Source organism: Stegostoma tigrinum, chromosome 5 (genome assembly GCF_030684315.1).
Source record: "Stegostoma tigrinum isolate sSteTig4 chromosome 5, sSteTig4.hap1, whole genome shotgun sequence".
NCBI classification, from domain to species: domain Eukaryota; kingdom Metazoa; phylum Chordata; class Chondrichthyes; order Orectolobiformes; family Stegostomatidae; genus Stegostoma; species Stegostoma tigrinum.
The window spans coordinates 45,153,973-45,174,575 of NC_081358.1; the positions used below are offsets into that span (position 1 = coordinate 45,153,973).

General features: G+C 42.4%; 1 long non-coding RNA gene across 1 annotated transcript in view; it reads right to left on the reverse strand.

The window, feature by feature from the left end:
• Nucleotides 1–3,269: 3,269 nt before the first annotated feature.
• LOC125451449 (uncharacterized) overlaps nucleotides 3,270–20,603 on the reverse strand; it is a 142,954-nt gene continuing 125,620 nt past the window's right edge. The window contains exon 3 of the long non-coding RNA XR_007247301.2: nucleotides 3,270–3,373. This is a non-coding gene — a long non-coding RNA (uncharacterized LOC125451449). The remainder of the gene's footprint in view (nucleotides 3,374–20,603) is intronic.

Here is a 20,603-nt window from a genome sequence, read left to right on the forward strand (position 1 = left end):
TTGTAAACCTCTCTAAGGTCACCTCTTCACCTTCTTGGTTCCAAGTCCCAATTTGAAGATCCAGATTTGGAAACTCACTGGGGAGGTTGTCATACGCCACTAGGGCAACTTGCTGACCAGTAGGAGTGAAGCCAAAGAGTGGGCCCAGAGAGGTGAAATATATCTTGGCTTCCTGGTGGGCTAGCTTGGAGATGTCAACTGAGCCATGTTAATGATTCTTGGCCCTCGCTTTCCCTAGATAGGGTGGCCTGCAATCACCAGCCCTTCCTTACCTTCATTTTCTCTCTATCTCTTTTGTCCCTTGGAGACCATTTAATTAAAGATTTTCAACAGGTGTTGGCAGTTGAAAATCAGTCAAGTGAGTAGTGAGATATGTCGTCTGCCTTGGTAAGGCCTAAGTCTCGGCATTTATAATTGGGCCTGTGCGTGAGAAGCTGTCTGCCAGGTGGGAAGGCCCCCTAAGTATGAGTCCCAAGTTGACTGTTGGTGGCTTATTGTGATTTTCAGATTCAAACAGGAGAATACACATCATTTTCCCAGTTATGCCGAGGTACAGAACCTAATCCTTTGTGTAGCACACACCATCTCTGCTCTCAATACCTCACCACCCCACACCCCTTGGCACCTGAAACTCACTAGTAGGAGATAAATCAGACCAAAACAAGTGGAACAGCTTGACTGAGCTTCCAAACTTCATTGAAATTTTTTGAAGATGACAGCGTCTCCGCCAGCTACCAAAACCCTTTTACAAGTCATCCTCTTTTTTGGGAAAGCTCACTATATTAATTTCTGCTAAAGGACTTAACATGTCATCTGCCCAGGGTTAAAAGGCCCCAGGGTTACTGGCAAAGATTTACTAGTCAATCAGAAGCTCTTCTGAACCAAGCAACACCACGACTAAGGAGCTGGTGGCTGTTGCTGATATTGCACCATCAGAGGCCGAGGGCTGAGGAGGTGGGTGGAGGAGAGGAGGGTGAAAGGGGACACAGGATGGGGGTCTTAGAGGAATAGGTAAAGCAGATCAACTGCAAGGGCAAGAGAATCGCTTTCCTTTGACCTCCTTCTCCCAGTGCTCAAGTCAACACAGCGTGGAGCTGGAGGAACACAGCAGGTCAGGCAGCATCAGAGGAGCAGGAAAGGCAATGTTTTGGGTCGAGGCCCTTCTTTAGAACTAGGCAAGGGGGAATGGAATCTGGAAATAAACAGAAGGGGGAGAGGTGGGCCTGGGGGAAGGTAGGTGGGGTGGTGATATGTAGATGCAGGTGGGGATTTGTCAGGGTGGGGCGGACAGGTGGGAGAGAAGATGACAGGTTGTGTCAGGTCAAGGAGGAGAGAGAGAGAATGGGTGGGGCTGAGGAAAGGTAGGTGGGGTGGTGATAGGCAAATACAGGTAGTGGGTAGTAGGAATTCGTTGGTGGAAAGGGTGGGGTGGATGAGTGCGAAAGAAAGTAGGCAGGTTGTGTCAGGTCAAGAAGGTGAGGGAGGGAAGGGATGGGGCTGGGCAAGGGGAGGTCGGATGGCGTAAGGTGGATGCAGGTAGGGGCCAGTAGAGGTTGGTCAGTGGGAAGGATGGGGCGTATAGTTGGGGAGGAAGATGGGCAGGTTGTCTCAGGTCAAGGAGGTGGGAATGAGATGGAGGGTTGAACATGGGATGGGCGTTGGGGTGGGGAGACTTTGAATTCTATGTTCAGGCCATTGGGCTGCAGGCTCCCGAGACGGAATATGAGGAGCTGCTCCTCCAGTTTGCATGTGGCATCACTGTGGCACAGGAGGAGGCCCAGGATGGACATGTCACCCAGGGAGTGGGACGGTGGAGTTAAAATGGTTGGCAACTGTACGGTGTTGTTGATCATCACATGCAGAGGGCAGATCATCCACAAAACAGTCCCCAAGACTGTGCTTGGTCTCCCCAATATAAGGGAGAACCCCTGTCAGGTATGGAAAGTTTGTTTTGTGCCTTGGATGGAGGTGAGAGGGGAGGTGTAGGGCAGGTGTAGCATTTCCTGCGGTTGCAGGGAGGGGTGCTGGGGTGGTGGGGTTAGTGGGCAGTGTGGAGCGGATGAGGGATTCAAGAAGTAAGCAGTCCCTAGGAAAGGCAGATTGGGTTGGGGAGGGAATGATCTCTTTGGTGATGGTGTTGGATTGTAAGTGGTGGAAGTGGAAGAAGAGTGATACGCTGGATGCGGAGGTTAATGGGGCGGTTTCATAAGGACCAGGGGAACTCTGACTTCATATTTGTTGGAGGAAGGCGGTGTGATAGCAGAAGTGCTGGAAATGCTAGAGATGTGGTTGAGGGCATTTTTGATCACCAGAGGGGGGAGGTTACGATCCCTGAAATGGGAGAACATCTGGGATGTCCGGAAATGGAATGCTCCCGTCTTGGGAGATGTGGCGAAGCCAGAGGAATTAGGATTAGGGGATCACATTCTTGCAGGAAGGTGGGTGAGAGGAGATGTTGTCCATGTAGGTGTGGGAGTAGGTGAGGGCATTTCTGATGAAGGGTCTAGGCCCGAAACGTCACCTTTTGTGCTCCTAAGATGTTGCTTGGCCTGCTGTATTCACCCAGCTCTACACTTTGCTATCTCGGGTTTGAAATTGATGTCGGTTTCGAGGTGGTCACCAGAGATGGAGTCTGAGAGGTCCAGGCAGGGAAGGGAGTATTCAGAGATGGTCCAGGTAAATTTGAGGTTGGGGGTGAAAGTTATTAGTAAAGTTTATGAACTGTTCAAGCTCCTCATGGGAGCACGAGTCTGCACTGATACTGTTATCAATGTAATCAAGGAAGAGGTAAGGGATGGTGCCAGTGTAACAGCAAAAGGGACTGTCCCTCGCACTACCTTGACCTGACACAACAGGTCCATCGTCTTTCCCAACCATCTCCCCCACCCTTCCCACTGACCAATCACCACTGCCCACTCCCTGCATCTACCTATCCCATACCAAACTACCTACCTTTCACCAGCCCCACTCATCCTCTCTCTCTTGCTTCCTTGACTTGACACAACCTGTCCATTTTCTCTCCCACCTTTCTGCCCCACCCTTCCCACTAACCAATCCCCACTACCCTCTACTTGCATGCACCTAGCACCAGCCCACCTACCTTCCTCCAGCTCCACCCCTCCTCCCTCTATTTATTTCCCAGCTCCTTTGCCCCTCTACAGTTCTGAAGAAGGGTCCCAATTCGAAACGTCAACTTTCCTGCTCCTCTAATGTTGCCTGACCTGGTGTGTTCCTCCAGCTCCACACTGTGTTGACTCTGACTCCAGCATCTGCAGTTCTTGGTATTTCTCCAAGTGCTGTTTCTCTCAGTCAAGCAATAAGCGCGCGAAGATATCGGAGTTGCATTTTCTTCTAAATGGTCAGAAGCCAGAGCCTGGAGAGAAGCAAAGAGATTTGAGAATCCAGAGACACAAGTCTTTAAAAGCTAGTTGACAGTATGAAAAGCAATGAACAAAACTTATGGTCTGTTGCCCTAAAGCATGAAAGAGTTGATTATGAAAGAGAAAGAAGATATACTCCATTGCATAGAACTCTGGTTGGACTCCGTTTCAAGTATTGCTTTCCATTGTAGGCATTTATAAAGGACATATTGCCTTTTGGGCAAGCATTGTAGTTTTACCACCAAGATGCCGATGTTGAAAAGGTTAAATTACGAGGAGATGTTGCATAAACCTGCCCTGTATTCTGTTGAATATAGAAGCTCAAGAGATAGCCCAATAAATGCATTTAAGATGTTCGAAGGTTTTGACAGTGCAGGCACCGAAAGTTGTTGTCTTTGATGGAAGGATCCCATCTTTAACTGAAAGCGAGGTTATTCAAGAGTGAAAGCAGGATGAATCTCTGTCTACAAAACTGTGTTAGAAATTAAGAACTCACCCTCCCAAAAGATTTGGAATACAAGGATAATTACAGCTTTCAAAACTGAGAGTGGAAAGACTTTAGTTAAACAAGAAAAAAAATCATATTTAGAATACTGCTTTTGACCACCCAATTTTTCAAAACACTCTACAGCCCATTTCATTTGAAGTGCAATCACTATTACAATGTTGGAAATGCAGCAGTGAATTTTCCCACAGTAAACTCCCACAAGCAACAATATGCTTTTGACCTGATAACCTGTTTTAATGACATGTATTGATGGATAAATACTGGACAGGACATGGGAGCTGACTCCCCGCTATTCCTCAAAATAGTGCCATGGGACTTCTTTGCCGTCTAGCCGAAGAGACAAAACTGGTGTCAGCTTAACATCATTTCTAAAAGAAGGCACCTCCAACATCGTTCCCTCTGTACTGGACTGGAGTGTCAACATAGATATTTGTTCGGAAGCCCTGGGACAAATTCATGGATAGGCAAGACTGCTACCAAAGTAACCACGGCAGATATTAGGATTGTTAAGGGTATCAAGAATTGGAAAAGGCTGGAACATAGATTTGAGCTGCAGATCATTGCATTTTGTTTTTGTGGATTGAACCAATCTATCTCATTGGTCTGTCGAGCAGAGGCCATGAGAGTTATATAGATTAAACACTAAGATGTTGATTGCAATTCTATAAACTATATGCTGGTTGCATAATGCTTCTATCAATGCTGCTGTTCATGATAGAAGTCTTCCATGTCTGTCCACAGACTGATTCAGCAGTTCTGTTTGACATCTTCACAAGGAAAGTTGCTAATGACACCCTTTCAGACCCACATACAACACTGATTAACCATGTCCTGGGTCAGTTCAAATAACTTTAACTATTGCACTTAATCACCATAACTGCAGTTTCTTACTCAATACCAGCTCACCAATTAAAACTGCCAGGATACAGGCTTGATCTGGGCCTGTCCTGCTGGATTTGAGGGGGAGGGAAGGGGCGAGATGGCCATTTAATAACCCCAATAGGCACAAGAGCTGGAGGACCAAGGTGATACTTTTACCACCACACCCCATAAGTTAGGAGACAGGACAATGAAAGTAGGGTAAGCAGTAAGCAACTCTCGTGTTAGAATTTCTGAATCCCTTGCCATCTCCATCTTCAGACAGATCAGTAAAGAGCCACAAAATTGATGGACAAGTTTCCTTGTTATTCCAGGGAAAGGGGTAGATGACAGAAAAACAGGTGGCTTTGCTTAAAAAATGTACAATTAGTATTCCTGTTGTATAACTGGTGCGATTTCATCTTCCAGAGGTGTTTTGGTCTGCTTTAGATAGATGGTGCATTGATCCTTTTGGAAACATTCATACATCAAGATTCTCATATTATAAACTATTACAGTGTAAATCTTCTGTCAGCTTTAGTTTTTGAGCAACAGTTTAACAAGTTTTTCTAAAAGAGATGGATATGCATTTAGTAATTGGGTAATCTAGTCAAAGCAGAAATTAATATTCTAGTATAGTGTTCTGACAGTATTATTGAATACTGTTGCTAACCACAGTGCTGTGAGGAATCAATTGAGCTGCAATGTAGTTATGATATATGAGCAATGTTTGAAGGAGATCCAAGAATACTTGGATTCTGGTCATAATACAGTTTTTTTTTGATCATAACACATTTTTAAAATAACTATTCTAACTACCTGCATATTATACTTTGTGAAATAATATAATGTTGATTCACAGAAAATGATTTTTCAATTTTAACACATGGCAGTCTAGAAGGCTAACTGCAGATCTGAGCTGAAAAACTGCTCACCTGACCAGTCCCTTCCACTGACACCCTCATCCGCCTAGCCAAACTCGTCCTCACCCTCAACAACTTCTCTTTCAACTCCTCCACTTCCTACAGACAAAGGAGGTGGCCATGGGTACCCACATGGGCCCAAGCTAGGCCTGCCTCTTTGTAGGTTACATGGTTACATCTTCTGTACCTACACTGGCCCTAAACCCCACCTCTTCCTCCGTTACATTGATGACTGTATCAGTGCCGCCTCATGTTCCCATGAGGAGCTCGAATAGTTCATCCACTTCACCAACACCTTCCACCCCAACCTTAAGTTCACCTGGACTATCTCTAACACTTCCCTCATCTTCCTGGACCTCGCTGTCTCCGTCTCGGGCAACCAACTAGAAACCAATTCCATTTCAAGCCCAACGACTCCCACAGCTACCCAGAATACACCTCCTCCCACGCACCTTACTATAAAAATGCCATTCCTTATTCCCAAGTTCTTCGTCTCCGCCGCATCTGTTCCCAGGATGAGGCATTCCACTCCCGTACATCTCAGATATCCTCGTTTTTCAAGGACCACAACATCCCTCCCACAGTGTTCGAGAATGCCCTTGACCGTGTCTCCCGCATTTCCCACAACTCATCCCTCACACCTCCTCCCCACAATAACAGCCTAAAAAGAATCCCCTTCATCCTCACGTACCATCCCACCAACCTCCGGATCCAACGCATCATCCTCCGACACATCTGCCATCTGCAATCCGATCCCACCACCAAAGAAATTTTTCCCTCCCCACCCTTGTCTGCTTTCTGGAGGGACCACTCTCTCTGTGACTCCCTTGTTCACTCCACACTCCCCTCCAGCCCCACCACACCTGGCACTTTTTCCTGCAATCTCAGGAAGTGCTACACCTGCCCCCATACCTCCTTCCTCACCCACATCCCAGGACCCAACAAGACTTTCCACGTCAAGCAAATCTGTCAATGTGGTATACTGCATCTGCTGTTTCTATTGTGGCCTCCGTTACATCAGGGAAACCAAACAGAGGCTTGGGGACCGCTTTGTAGAATGCCTATGCTTGGTTTGCAATAAGCAACTGCATCTCCCAGTCGTGAGCCATTTCAACTCCTCCTCCCATTCCTCAGATGACATGTCCTTCCTCGGCCTCCTGCAGTGCCACAACGATGCCACCTGAAGGTTGCAGGAACAGCAACTCATATTCTGCTTGGGAACCCAATGGTATCAACGTGGATTTCATAAGCTTCAAAATCTCTCCTCCCTCTACCTCATCCCAAAACCTGCACTGCTCGTCCTTGCCTACTTAACCTGTTTTTCCTCTCACCTATCTCCCCTCCCTCCTCAAGTCACACCCCCATTTTCTACCTACCAACTCATCCCACCCCCTTGACCTGTCCGTTCTCCCTGGACTGACCTATCTCTTCCCTACCTCCTCATCTACACTCACCTTTACTGGCTCCATCCCTGCCTCTTTAACTTGTCTGTCTCCTCTCCACCTATCTTCTCCTCTATCCACCTTCGATCCACCTCCCCCCCCCTCCCTATTTATTTTAGAACTCTCTTCCCCTCCCCCATTTCTGAAGAAGAGTCTAGGCCGGAAATGTCAGCTTTCCTGCTCCTAAGATGCTGCTTGGCCTGTTGTGTTCTTCCAGCTCTACACTTTGTTATCACAGTATTATGATATCTTTCTAACTAGTCGGGATATTTCCATTTGAAATGCTTGGTCAGGACACCGGTATGTCAATACATATGGTCCTATTGTGTGTTTATCAGATTCTTTTGTAGACTTCTGTTTCCTCTAGCAGAGAGGGGAAGAGACAGACCAAAGCTATACTAACCAAAGATGCCACTTGCAAAGCCAATGCTCGAGTGCCAGGAGGTGAAAGGTGAGCACATTCCACATTGTCATGTAACTTCAAAGAGTTCTCCTCCTCCGTTGTGCTGGTCAATATTTACCCTTCATCCAAGATCATCTAAAGAAACGATTATCTGACCATTATTGCATTATTGTTTGTGGGAATCTGCCATGCACTGATTGACACATTTCTAACAGTGGCTAAATTTCAAGCAAAAGGGCTTAATTGCTTGTAAAGTACTTTAGAGAGTCCCAAAGTCATGAAAGGGCATAAATGCATATTCTTTTGAAACTTTTCTCTCACATAATTGGCTTTCCAAAGATTTTCATATACTTTTCGTCACTTCATCTTCCCACTTTCTCATAAACAACAACTCTCAATTTTAATTAAGAGAAATATATCAACAACATCAGAAAATGGTATTCACTGAGACATTTTGAATTGTTTCTTTGTGGCAATGGGAATTCATTGTGTTTGGTAGAAAAGCACTCATCAATAAATTCTACTAATAACATAAGAGAAGTGTAAAAATGAAAATGCTTCAGTAATTTCATTCAGTTCCCACAATTTTAAAGTGGAAAGATGTGGAGTGCTGAAGCTAGCATTGCTGCTGAACAAGAATGGAGGATTACACTGTAAATGGGGAAGGGCGTTGGTTGAAACATCTCCACATTACTGATCTGATTAATGGTTCTTCATCCTGCACGGTTTCTGAATGGCATTCCTGTAAAGCTTGCTTCATAGCCACCTGCAGTAATGTGATCTGTGCACATTTCATGACTAATGTTATGTCTGTTGATGTCAGCGCGTTGTGGGGGAGGGAAGGGTTGAAGCATTACACAAGTGTCATTGCAACCTGTCTTTAAAGGAAAGCACGGTATCTAAAATCATATCCTCCTCTGATTCACACAACAAATCGAAATACTTAATCACATTCTCATATCCATGTTTTCTCCCCTAAAATATTTGAAATGTTTTGCATTCCTTATCTTATTCTTTTCGAATACTATTTTAAAATCATTTGCAGTAAAGTCTTTGTCACGCAAAGGAAATTCTCATTGCATTTTGGCTCTATATTAACTTATAGTCTACTTTCCTGCGATATTAATAAGAATGACCCACATAACAAAGAAGTGTCTGTTTATCATCAGTAATCATCTCTCTGATCGCAGAGATGTAGAGTCACCTTGAAGGTAAGGAAGGGGGATATGTGAAGATCCCACAAGTTTCTGCGCAATTGTCCAACAATAACTTGTTGTTAGTGTGTCACAATTTTGGAATAAAAGCCACAGACACACTGAGAATGTGTGTGATCCAAGTAATAATATTTTACTTAACTCTTTAAATCACTGTGTCTATTGTTGAATGTGATCATTCTCACAGTGCTACCTCACCTCCAATGGCCAACATCTCACCCTTGCTACCACCCTTGATGTTTCTTTGCTTTTTACTTATTCGATGAAAATCTGTAATGCTTGACTGTTAATTGTTATTTCTTTTACAACTTTGTGCCTGAGTTTTTTTGCACCCAAAAACCTTTGTACCTAAGATGATACCGTTGTGATGATGTTAGATACTTTTCACTGTACTCCTGTAAAATGAAGTCTATCATTGGATTTATATCAATTGAAGTTGATGAAGATTAAAATCACATAGGGTGCAAAACTAAAATGGCACCAGATCTTATCAGAAACTAATTCAAGGGTTTGGATTAGAATTTTATAATTGGATTAACCCTGAAATTCCTGGTTTGAGGGAATGGTGTAAATTAACGATTATGCCTTTATATATCTAATTATTTCTACTGCGGTCAATGATCACTGAATTTCTACTGAAAGCATTTTTGTTACAAAGCATTGTGTGCTTGAAGGAAATGCTGGTTAAATCTGCAATTAAGTAATTGAAGGAATTTAATTCTAGTAAATGAGTTTTTATCAATGAGGGTCTTGTTTTCAATGCAGTGAAATATGTAATAAATATTTAGTCCTGAACTTTGGCCATCAGGTTAGGAGCACAGAGTTGGGACATTTCCTGGTTCCCTGAATCTGATCCTGGAAGTTGGAATTTTTGCTACAGAGTTGCAGCTCCTCTTGATCTGTATGACAGGTGCTATCGATAGTTTCAATGAACCTCACACCTCCAACATGTTTATTCACTTTTCACACACATTAATGGTTACATTTAACAATTCTACATGATTCCTTATCTCTCCCAAACATCGGTCCAAAATGTTACCCTGATTATCCAAACAAATCCACAAGGTTTAGAGCTGCTCCTACCCAGTCTATGCTGTAGTCATTTTGTTGCAGCCACCTGTGAAAGCAGAATTAGAAATGAATGTAGGGATCTCTTAATTTCTATAAATAGCTGCCTTTATAAAATGGTAAGCGGGAAACACAACCTCCTCCCTCTCCCAGCCTCACAAAAAGAATGGGTGCTGTGCCTGGAGTAGAAACATCCTATTTCTCATCTCATCTGAAATTTCTGCAACAATGGAAAAGGTCTCCTTCATGATGAAAATCCAAGCCTTAGAATTCAATTTTCCATCATCTCAATATGGCTTTTAATCTCTATCCGTGGAGGATAATGGTAGAGGCTGCGCAGAGATGTAAGGATGAATGTAGGTGAGGGATGAGTGGTGTTGGAAGCATAATTCAGCATAATTAGGCTAAACTGGACATTATGGAATGTGACATGAGTCATTATTAAATTCACATGGAGGGAATAAGGGGCCAAAGTGATGGATGGGCATGAGGTCACATGAATTGACACGGATGGGGATTAGGAAGTGAATGTAAGAGGTGGGTGTTGTGAGTTCTCCAGCATTGTAAAGATCCAAGCCTTATAATTCTATTCTCTTTCATCTCAATCTGGCTGCTGAGGTCTGTCCATGTTTGGGAATGGTTAAGTTGGCATGGAGGGTGTAAGGGGAAAAGTAGATGGGGTGCCCTGCAGGTAGCTCACCTTTGTGCATGCCAACCCCTGTAGCTTCCTTCACTTAGTTTCGGTAGTGAGGCCTGACTCCAGTGAGCAGCTGCCAGGAGCTACCCACACTCCCTGAATAACACAGCTGGAAATCCAAATGTACCTGACACTATCTCCTGAGCTGGCACAGGGAGTTAGCAAATTTCCACTCTTGCCTTTCATTTCTGAAGTGCGTGCAATAAATATTGGAGGGCAAATGGCTATAACTAATGGCCCTGTTTTTTCTTTGTAAATGGACATTTAATTCTTTAATGGTTCAAGATGAAAAAACAAACTTGAAAGGGAAACTTTAGCCCAAAATTTCAATCCTGAATCTTTGGTCCACCTGCCATTGGATTGGCAACTAAGATCCACAACACAAACAGCTTGCAAGAGAGAACCTAGCTACCAATCTCAAATATTATACGATAGAAATTCTCAACAGACCACAGTTTAATAGAACGGCTACCGAAGGCAGATGACCGAAACTTCTTTTGCCAGGATTGCTCAATTCTTACTATTTGACTCTGATTCTACAGTGAAAGAATTGTCAACATTTTCAAAATTGACTGATTTTCCAAGATTACCAATGGAAATCACATGTACTGCAAGGGTTTCTCCCATGAATAAATGAACTGCAAGGGTTTCCAATCAACAACGATACAATTTATTTGCAATAACAGCCTCAGCTTCTCACATGTAAATTCAGACTCCTGGGAGCTGTCATTCTACTCATCCATCCCACATCTCTGCTCTACTTTAGCAGCAGACAGTGAGAGGCAGGGTAGTTGCTGAGTGACAAAATGATCACTAGTGCTGCACATTTTATGTTCATGAAAAGACAGATAGGAATTAAGCAAGGAGAGTTCAAAAGAATGCTCCTGTGCCAGGATATAAACGGGGGGGTGCCTCACAATTTTTGCCCAGCCACTATCCTGCAAACTATGGGAACACAATGCAACCCTCATAATTTTGAAATGAGTTGGCCATCATGTCCTCATCCTCAGCCTCCACACTGCCCCATTATCTTGTAAGGCTAACAGAGCAGAGTGTAAGTTGCGAGACTTCAGTCTGATCATGTGGATTACACAATGTAAAATATTTGATATATTTGCTTTCAAGTGGTTTTGCTGGTGGAACAAGGAACATGATGCCATATGATTCATTATAGCATCCTGTGCTTACAAATACCCATGTCATTCTCTGTGAATTACTAGTTTTTATTGTTTTTCAATATAGAAACCACACCCATGCTTTGTCTCCTCTGAATAATCTGACCACCTGTCCTCCTACCACTCCTATCCCCAAACACATCAAGAGTGTTTGCACTCTGGGTGGAATATACCACTTTTCACATCATTTAAGGATCCTGTTCAAGGATCTGGGCCTTCAAATTATCCAGACCAACAGGTATTATGAATCAGTATGCATTTTGTTCCAGGAAAAGCAGAAACTCTAACGCGTTTCAATCACTGTCCATTTTTACTCTGGAGATAGATTAAGGAATTAAAGCCAGCCCCAATGTCTCTGAACTATAGCCAGAAATAATAAATAGAGATAAGAAACACAATATAGTCTGTTTAATTTTGCCTAAGCCCCTTGGAAAGTTTTATTGGGTGAATAAAAGCTTTGAAGTATTTCAAGTTGTTGTTGTTTCAATGGCATTTCAGGCTTTTTTTGTTGATTCTATTGCTAATGATTACTTATTTTGATTTTATTTGGAAAGCAGGACAACCAGCAACTCTGCATAATCTCAGCAATTGTTTACAATTTATCCAAACTTTACGACAAAATTTGGAAAAGGCAGAAAATAACGGCTGAGAAATAGGTGAAACAACAACTGACAAAGAAGAACAGATAATAGACTAGGGCCAGGGAAAGTCTCAACCTATCAGAGCTCTTCCCGCCACAGTGGTATATTAATGTGATTTCAAAGAATGATGCCTGTTTTCTGGAACTTTTATTGTAAATTTTGGCTTAAAAGAAGGATAATAATCACATATCATGTCTCAAAATTGCGATGAGTTAATCTAAAGCACAATCAATTTCTTGTCGGCAAACATGGCAGTCTATGTGCACTCAACAAATCTCATTAAAAGTGCTTAGGGATGACTGACAAATTAAGCTACCCATATTGTGTTAGCAAAGGGAGGACTGCTGGACAGGACCTCTCTGCTTTTCTCTAAATACTGACTTGAGAACTTGCGCATGCACATTATCAGGAGAATATGGCCATGATTTAATATCATAACTAATATTATGGATCTGATTTGTGCCTATTTCAGGTTTAAAATTGGGTGTTGAGCATGTCAATTTATGATGGGACAGCCTGAGTCAATTTACACAGATTTTGCTTCCTCTACTACATGTATGGCGTCATTTCTTTTTTTGGCATCATGGGCAACCAACTACGACATGTTTTAGATCTCTTGATTATGTCAGCGATAGGCCGAAAAATGTAAAGTTAAAGCTACCAAAGACCATAGGGCTGTTGTTTCATTAGAGAGAGAGACAGAGAGAGAGAGAGAGAGTGAGACAACTGGCTTAACCTGAGGATCACCACGCCTCGGTTGAGGGAAGTGGTTGAGATATACGGACCTTCATGTTAACCACAGCTGATGGGGGAATTGAACCAGCACTCTCGGTGTCATTCCGCATTACAAACCAGCTCTCTGACCAACTGACCCCTAATGTCTGTTGAATGGACGCTTTTACAAAATGAGTTACCCTTAAGTGGAGCACAGAACTGAAGCTGCCTTGCTCATGATTCTTCTGTTGTTCTTCTGACAGAATCTGAAGAAGTGATTGTTTTTCTTCCCCTAACACCATATCCCTATTGGTTATTCTTACCTAAACCTCTGTCCAAATCCATTGCCTGCTCCAACTAGCCTGACGGCTGCTGATCTTGAGCCACGCAGCAGAGAATAGGGTTTCATTGTGAGATAGGAAGTGTGAAGAGATCAGCTTTGATGGCCCACACCAAACACGTTGATAAGAGCCAAGGACCAACGTATGCATTTTCCAAGCCGCCTTAACTTAGATTTCCAGACCTGAGTAAGGCCCTAAAGTAGATTCTACCCCAGACGTCTCCCAAAATGGAACACTGTAAGTACTGCACTGAAGTGAGAATGTGGATTATGCACTTAAGAGTGAGACAAATTCCGAACTATCTGATTCAAATGCTATAGCAACTGAGCAATGCTGAGATTTGGAACAGGCATCTGCTATTCGGTAGGAAGTGACAATAAGGTGACTATGATTCAACTTCTAATGTTCAACTTTCTTGCTCCCATTTTATAACATCATGTCTCAAAAGAGCATCAGCCATGTGATCGGGGAGTAAACGGCACAAGTTTCATTGCTGCCTGGTTGTGTGATCAACAGAACTAGACATACCGTGAGCAGACTTTTGGTCTTTTGTTTCTCTGAAAAACCATTAACAACAATTATTATTTTTATGAACAACATTATACACCACTATTCTTTTATCCATCACATTTAGCCTACATCAATGATACATGCCTCCATTAATATTTCATAGCATATTTAATCCCATTCCCTTGAAGGCAGTCTATTCAAGCTGTAGCTATTCCAATGTAATGAAAACCTTGTTATATTCAGGATTGAAAGGCATTATTTTCATTTCCTGCTTTTTTGGAAAGACTAGATACAAACAGTGCTCTTATCCCTGGCTTTCCCCTCTCCCCCGCCTTCTATCCACTAAGGCACATAAGATTTTTAATGATTCTGACTGTTATCATGTTCTCCTGGAGTGGTGAAATCTACCACTTTTGAGTACCAAAGATTACAGAAAGCAAATTATAAATTAATTAAGATTAGATTTCCAAACTTTTCCTCTCACTTTCCATATAATAATTGTCAATAAGAGTTCCAAAAAAATATTTTTATGTAAATTTCTAACAAAACTCTGTGGCAGTACAGATTGCATAAAAGTATAAGAATTTTGAGCTGGCCGGGGCACTTGACCCTTTGATCTTATTCCACAACTCAATAAGATCCTACCTGATCTTTTAGCTTAACTCCACTTTTCCATAATATCGCCATAAACAGGCAGTACTTTCACTTTAGAATTGCATCTTTCAAAATGCATTTACTGAATGTGTCTTAATTCAAACTTTGGGGGTCAAATCCAGAGGAAGCAATTTCAATTTTAGGTGCTCCTCGGTGAAGATTTTATTCAGTTATTCTCCAAACAGAATGGAAAGAATAGAGTTAAGGACTTGAAAAGAATTGGAAAACTTTCCATAAGCATTTGCGATACTGGGGAAAAAAATGAAGTCTGCAAGTATCCATGGAAACAGAGCACAATTTGCTTGAGGGACAAACCATTTGAGGGATCCATTGGGAATTTCTCCTGACTTTGTCAAACAATGCCTCTGATTTATTAAGGATGGATTAAAGAATAATGCATACTATACATTATGCAGTAAAATCTGAGTCAGATTTTGAGAATATTTCTAATTCAAGCTTTTCCAGAATGAAATATACAAGCTAACGGATTGCATAAAAGTAATGCAATTGCTTCGACTTCCAAATCTCAAACAGAATTTTTTTCACTTTGAACTTGTTTCTTGATGGCCTTTTGTCAATCACCTAGGCACAATAAGAAGCAATAGTGTGTGATCCTCTGGGAGTAGGTTCAAAACTCACCTCCACCTCCCACTTTTCTCAAATCATCTTTCTGATTGAACAGTTGGGATCCACCTTTGCGAGAGTCATCGAGACATCTGTAATTTGCACAGTTAGACCCCACTGAGTTAGATATGCATGTGCTTATATCATAAAAATGTAACCACCCTGAGGAATGTAGTGGGAAATTTTAGTTTTATTGTGAGGTACCTATTCCTTATTTTGCTACTGAAGTTGTCAAAGGGTTAAGCTGAATCTTTGGTAATGCTGATCAACAACATTTGTACTTCCATCAATTTGATTGTCAGATTGGTGTTATCATCTGCTCAGATTGAAGTCACATTACAATGTTTATCTTCCACAGCAAGTACACAACTAAAACATCTAAGGGGAAGAATGTGATCCAAAGACCCTCCGATGGGAACTGATATATCTCTATGAAGTACGTATTATGTTTTGCTGCATGTTAGTCATGTTTCAACTAGAAAAAACAGGAAGCTATTATCAAAGGCTTGGTTGTGCAAACAAACTGACAGATAAATTCAGTTTTCATAAAATGAGCATCAGTTAGATGAATATTTTCTTTATTCCCAATCATTTTAATTCCAATGGTAGTCCATATAGAGAAATATAATTGTTTCCAGAGGGCACCTGCCAGATCGTGTTTGTATGGTAATTATGTGATTTGCTCAAATAAAGGCATATTTAAGTTTCGGGTCAACCTTGTCTGCAAATAGTAAAGTAGGTGAGGCAATCTACTATGGCTTGCTTTGACTGGAGGCCAGTTCGGTAGCTGAGTTTTGGTCTAAGCCTCAGGGATTCAAAGGGCACCAGAACTTAGAGCCATAAGATTTCTGACAGAGCCACGGAAAAAATGGTAGACTGCTGCTGTACATTTAGGGCTGCACACAGGTCATCATAAATAACTGAAATAAGTGTCAACAAGATGAAGGGTCATTTTAACTTAACAAGGCTAACTACCTGTTTTTGTACATGCTCAGATTTGTACCCCATTGATGGCCGGTTTCTGGCTGGGTGATTTAAGTTAAAACTACCGCTGTAATTTCTCACCTCTAAACATAGCATTTATGAAGTCACAGAATTGTTACAGTTGTGAGGGAGGCTATTCTGTCTTTTGTGAATACCCCCGCTCTATGCAAGAACAACTCATTTTGTTTTTCTCCCAACATAGCCCTGCAATTCTTTTCTCTACATGTAATTATCTAATTGGATTTTGAAAGCCAAATTGGAATTTGTGCCCGCTCCATTGTTTGTCACTGCTGGTTATAACCACTGAAAGGCTATATAAATGTGTTTTTCCTCATGCTGTTGTTGCTTCTTTTGGTAACTGTCTATTTTAATTTAACTTTGTTCAGTTTAAAGGATATTTGATAGATTTTAGGGTAGAAGTCTATTGGGGCCTAGTTTGAGCCAAGATGTAAGGACCTCAATTGGTGGCAGGCCAAGGAAGCTATCCATAAGCCTTCCTTTCTCCAAGTTAGTCAGGGCGGGGGGAAGGTGGGAGGCTTTCCTTATAACATTTGCCTCCAAATATGTCATGTAGAAGAGCATTAAAATATACTTCTGGAGTGGCTGATGACATTGTGACGTGGGTAGTCATTAGCAGGGGCCACTGGGGAGGGAGAGGTGGGGTGACTATAATGAGTGTGAATGTCACAGAGCGTTCCTGCACCTTCTATATCCATGAGAAGACTATTGTTATGATTTGCATTTCAAAAAAAAGGTCTTGTTGGCAATAAATTTTGCCTCAATCGCCCAAACCTTTCAGGACTGTCCTGGGCCTCCTGGAATTAATGATTGATGTCCAGAACACTGCCAGACCCAATTGTGAAGAGAGCTATGGGGACACAATTAATACACAATGATAACAAAACACAAGTATGTGAGAATTCTAGCTATTTATTAATTATGGGAACATTAGCGATGTGACAGAAGAACATCTGATTGACAATCAAGCATCATTCAATTTGACCACGAAGGGCCTGGCTGCTTTCCAGTTGGCATGGAGATAAGGTGGAAACAAGGATAGATATGTCCAGTGCATGTTCAATCCAGTCTATTGTACTTGTGACTCACAATGCAATCTCCTTTACGTTGGCGAGACCAAACACAGACTATTTGACCACTTTGTGGTGCACTTTTGCTCTGTCTACAGGTATGACTCTGATCTTCCAGTTCCCTGACATTTCAGTAAATCATCTTGCTGCCATGTTTTATCCATCCTGGGCCTGTTGCAGTGTTCCAATGAAGCTCAACACATGCCTCTAGCAGGTCACTCTCAGCATGCTTGAGCTCTCTAACCACAGACACACTCACGGTTAGTCTTCCAAATCCTTGATAGTCCGTAATGGCCCTCTACAGAGCAGGTTCCCTCCATCCTTGCTATGGACCCTGAGGCTGCACCTGGACATGTGGGGAGGGCAAGGCATTGCTCTGTGGGTGCTTAGATGGCAATGGGAGACACGTCATGGTAAATGCTCTTTCACATCTGTAACTATATTTGTGCCTTCAATTGTCACAAGTCTTTTTGACTATGTAGGTTTATGACCTGGTTACATGAAGATCATGTCAGAGATTAGTAGCCTCTTTAGACAAAGCAAGGTGAATAGAAGTTAAATTGGTAAGGCAACGATCATCTCCTAGAAATATCCTGGATAGTAGTAGACTTTAGGAATCCTCCAACCCTAAGTTCATGAGAGCACTCAAAACTTAGCACGTTAATGAAGAAATTGCTGAGCCCAAAGGTAATATGAGTACTTTGTAATATTGCATTGCCTCCACTCACATTCCACACCTAAGTGTGACAACATGATCATTCCTGAGCCCACATTTCTCTGGAGGCAAATGTTCACTTTACCTACATGCTTAACATGGGAGCACGCACTCATTCAAGAGTAGGTGATGGCCAATAGTCAAATATCCTCTAGACTCAACTTCATTGCATTTTCTGTGCCCCTGAAGACCAAAAAAAAACTTACTTCACACACTGTGAATGTCTTTGCAACCATTTTGCTTCCTTCGTACACAATAGAGATTTGGTGCAAGATGCCACAATATCCAAGTTGTACTCCTGTGGGTGAGTTCCAGGCTCTGCCTGATAATCAAAATTCTGTGACACCCCCCCCCAGCTTTCATGTACCCAGCCAACCCTTTTAATTAATGGTCAACAGATCTAACTTACCCTCCCTCAGCCCTTGATTCACTGAATTACTATATCACTCTCCCTTGTCCTCCCATTAGTGCCAAGTCATTATAATGACTTTTGAAAATCACTCCTCGTGCACAATCCTATGCCATCCTATGGTCGATCAAATCCCACCCTTAAGTTGCACCTTTCGTTATCATTTTCCTCTCAATGTTGCGTCATATTGCAGACCATCCTGGTCTTTGGTTGCTGTTTTTCCACTACATGACATGGATATTTTTCCCAATGAGCCCCTTGATGTCCACTACCGAATTTTCTCAGTACTGACCATGGCCCAACCCCTGGGGGTGTGAGGACAGGCCTGACTGAGCACAGTCCAGCCTCTGGACTCACGTCCTCTCAGTTCTCTGATTGAATTGCCTGCAATCTCGGGCTGGTTGAACCTGACCTGCAGGACTGACCATGGCCCAATTTGAAAACTGCATGGTCGTGGCTTGCCTGATCTTGATCTTGCCTGACTGACTGTAGCCATCAACATGAATTGAGATCTGATGGTTCCCTTGATTGAGTGCTGTAACACCCTGTGACTGAATATAGCCCATGCCACTCCATTGAGCACTGGTGCCCCTTGATTTTCGAACAAGGTTATTTAGTTGAAGCACATATTTCTGCATGAGCTACTGATGTATGTTGCAGTATAACATTGATGTAGTGAGGTTACTTACACCAACAAATTTACTGTCTTGACTATCCTGGGCTATTAAGCATGACAAGCTGCCTGCCTTTCAGTTTGAAAAGCAATTCAAGCCAGAAAAGGAACTGAGCCTGTAAATTCTCAATGAAGCAGTAATGTGTTAAAAGGCAAAGCAATCCAGAGACGCCAAAGAGTTGTGTAATTAAGCATAAAGTGAGTGAGCACTAAGAAAGCAAGCTAAGAGCCTTGAGGTGCATTCTGTTCCAATGCATGAAATGGTTACATGTCTCTGAGCACAATGTGACCTGGCAAAATCATTGCAATGCAAGTGCCTGTGAGTTCCAAAATGCATTGGTTGAGTGCTTGGAGTGTATTATGAATTAGTCTAAGATCAGTCATAGTGATGCAGTGATACTGGTGTTACATTGATTCAGATTTCAGTTGAGAAAGGGTGGCGGTGGCTGCTGTCCAGGTGGCATGCCATGAGATGTTGGTGAATGGACCTTAAGGTAGGTGCCTGGAGAGATAAACCATAAGTTGTGTCCACCAGGTGTCTATTGTGACTCACAAGATGGGTATTGGTGCCAACTAGTTTCTGACCAGAACCTGGGCGAATCATAAACTCCGCAGAAACAAAGTGGTATTAACTAATAATGAGACTTAAATGCATAGAACTCAGGGACTTGCCGCTTACCAGTGAGATACTCACCTAGGTGTTTTTAAAAGCCTTAACTGGATAATTGGATATTTCTCTAGATACAAGAAATCAGTTATTTTTAGCTGCATCATTTTTTCCAAACTTTTTCACCACTCAAGCACTAGGAAAGTTCTGTTTATTGGTCCTGAAGTTAGACTTTCATAAACCTGTCTTGGTCCTGAGAAACAAGGATAACAAAGGACAGTTTTGTTCTTTTATTTGTGGCAGTGAGGCAGCTATGTGACAGCTATATGTGATGGGAGTTATAGTCCTTGACATCAAGGCTAAATTAAACTGTAGATGACATTAAGGAGCCCTAATAAAACTGACATCAATGGGTATCATGGGGCAAAATTTCCAATGATTGGAGCCATATCTGAGACATAGGAAGGTGGTTGTGGCCTTTGAAGGTCAGTCATCTCAGCTCCAGAACATCTCTGTAGGAGAACCTCAGAGTAGTGTCCTAGGCCCAAACATCTTCAGCTACATTATCAATGACATTCCCTCCATTATAAGATCAGAAATGTGGATTTTCACTGATGATTGCAAAATGTGCAGCATCATTCACAAATTTTCAGATTCTGAAGCAGCCCTTATCCGAATGTAACACTATCTGGATGATATCCAGGCTTGGGCTGACAAGTAGCAAGTAACATTTGTGTCACACAAATGCCAGGCAATAACCATCTCTAATAAGAGACAAACTAGCCACTGCCTATTGACATTCAATTGGCGACCACTGATACCCCAACTATCTTTGGGGTTACCATTGACAAGAAACTCATCAGGACTTGCCACATAAAACACAATGGCTACAAAAACAGGCAAGAGGTTAGGAATACTGTGCTGAGCAACTCACCTCCTGACTCCTCAAAGGCCTGTCCATTATCTCCAAGATGC